Genomic DNA, 2,646 nt, shown 5'->3' on the forward strand with positions numbered 1-2,646 from the left:
ATTCTTGCATTAGAGAGGTGGACACAATAGGAATAAGAGAAAGAAGAAAGTCTTGTGCAGCGATGTTGCGGATGGAGGGGAAGCATGCAGTTAGCAAGGTCAGAAGACCACTTAGTATGAAAATAACGATAGAGGATTGCAAGAGAAACAACATTGCGGCAATGAGAAAGAGGCTAAAGACAGTCAGTTAGAGGAGAGAAGTTTATGAGACGAAAAGCTTTTGAATCCACCCTGTCTAAAAGAGTGGTATGAGTGGAATCCCCCCAGACATGTATATATTCCATACACGGACGGATAATGCCCTTGTACAGAGTTATCAGCTGGGGGGGATGAGAAAAACTGGCGGAGACGTCTCAGAACACCTAACTTCATAGAAGCTGTTTTAGCTAGAGATGAGATGTGAAGTTTCCAGTTTGAATTATTAGAAAAGGACAGGCTGAGAATGACAGATGACAGATGAGAGTTGACAGATGGAGGAATTGAGTTTTTGAGACATTGAACAATATCCAAATTGCTCTGCCCCAATCAGAAATTTTAGAAAGGTCTGAAGTCAGCCGTTCTGTGGCTTCCTTGCGTGAAATGTTTACTTCCTGAAGTGTTGGACGTCTATGAAAAGACGTGGAAAAGTGTAGGGTGGTATCATTAGCGTAGGTGTGGATAGGACAAGAAGTTTAGTTTAAATGAATAAAGAGAAGAGAGTGGGTGACAGGACAGAACCCTGAGGAACACCACTGTTAATAGATTTAGGAGAAGAACATTGACCGTCTACCACAGTAGCAATAGAACGGTCAGAAAGGAAACTTGAGATAAAGTTACAGAGAGAAGGATAGAAACCGTAGGAGGGTAGTTTGGAAATCAAAGGTTTGTGCCAGACTCTATCAAAAGCTCTTGATATATGCAAGGCAACAGCAAAAGTTTCACCAAAATCTGTAAAAGAGGATGACCAAGACTCAGTAAGGAAAGCCAGACAATCACCAGTAGAGCGGCCTTGACGGAACCCATACTGGCGATCAAATAGAAGTTTGTGAAGGGATAGATATTTAAGAATCTTCGTGTTGAAGATAGATTTTAAAAAAAACTTTGGGTAGGCAGGAAATTAAAGCAATAGGACGGGTATTTGAGTTTTGAGGTATGAGAACGTTCACCCTTTAGCAGGCTGAATGTAGGCAAGAAGGAAAGGTAGATGTTGACAGACAGAGTTGAATTAGTTTGACTAGGCAAGGTGCAAACACGGACCCCAACGGAAAAGAAAGGGTGACAGCATAAGCAGAAGGATTAGAGGTTAGGAAAAGATCAAGAACGTTGGGTGTATCTCAGAGAGAAGGATAAAAGACGTAGGAGGGTAGTTTGGAAATTAGTTTTGTGCCAGACTATCAAAAGCTTGTGATATATCCAAGGCAACAGCAAAAGTTTCACCTAAATCTTTAAAAGAGGATGACCAACACTCAGTAAGGAAAGCCAGAACACCAGCAGAGCGGCCTTGATGGAACCCATACTGACGATCAGATAGAATTTTGGGAAGTGATAGAAGTTTAAGAATCTTCCTGTTGAGGATAGATTCAAAAACTTTAGATAGGAAGGGGATTAAAGCAACACGACGGTAGTTTGAGGGATTAGAACGGTCATCCTTTTTAGGAACAGGCAGAATGTAGGCAAATTTCCAGCAAGAAGGAAAGGTAGATGTTGACAGAGAGAGTTAAAAGAGTATGACTAGGCAAAGTGCAAGCACGGAGGCACAGTTTCAGAGAACAATAGGAGGGACCCCATCAGGTCCATGAGCCTTCCGAGGGTTAGGCCAGCGAGGGCATGGATAACATAATTGCGAAGAATTTTAATAGGTAGCATGACTAGTCAGAGGTGGAAGAGAGGGAGGAATAATCCCTGAATAGAAGGTTTGAGTTGAGTTGAGTTGAACTTTAGAGATAGATGTGATAGCAGTGGTGCTATCTGTTTGAAAGGAGGAGAAGAAGAAGCAAAGTTATTCCAGAAGTCACGAGGGGAGTTATATCTTGAAAGATTTTGACACTTCCTATTAATGAAGGAGTTTTTGGGTAATTGGAGAACAGACTTGGCAGACTTCCGGGCAGAAATAAAAAGTGCATGAGATTCTGGTGATGAAAGGGTTAAGTACCTTTTGTGGGCCACCACAAAAGCACGAGAACAAGCTTTGGAAGGTTTAGGTCGAGAAAAAGAGTGAGGAATGTACGCCTCCATGCCAGACACTATCACCTGTTATGCGGTCGACACACAAAGACGGGTCTCTGACATGGAAGCAGTAGTCATTCCAAAGAAAATCAGCAAAGTACATCACGGCTTCACGACCGCCCCAAAAAACTACCATCAGATTAGCAGAGCGTGGTTTCGATCCACGGACCTCTGGGTTATGGGCCCAGCACGCTTCCACTGCGCCACTCTGCTGCGCTGTTCATTTGTCTCGTGTCTTCAGTCACTCTTATCCTTACAGTACACTTCCTCGTGTTCGTCAACTTTGGAACACGAGTGCTGGAGAATATTCCGTTTTTTTTTTGTTTTTAATAGCCTCAAAAATATACGTAAAGAATGGAAGAAAATATGAGGGAAAAGAACGATATACGGAAAAGAAAATTAAAGAAAGTTGAAACAAACAAACATGAGAAAATAAGGATT

General features: G+C 42.1%; 1 non-coding gene across 1 annotated transcript; it reads right to left on the bottom strand.

The window, feature by feature from the left end:
* Positions 1-2,346: 2,346 nt before the first annotated feature.
* On the bottom strand, positions 2,347-2,418 carry Trnam-cau (transfer RNA methionine (anticodon CAU)). The gene has a single exon. It is a non-coding gene; the product is annotated as a tRNA-Met (tRNA).
* Between the last annotated feature and the right edge of the window lie 228 nt (positions 2,419-2,646).

The sequence above is a fragment of the Scylla paramamosain genome, chromosome 8 (assembly GCF_035594125.1).
Source record: "Scylla paramamosain isolate STU-SP2022 chromosome 8, ASM3559412v1, whole genome shotgun sequence".
Classification (NCBI taxonomy): Eukaryota; Metazoa; Arthropoda; class Malacostraca; order Decapoda; family Portunidae; genus Scylla; species Scylla paramamosain.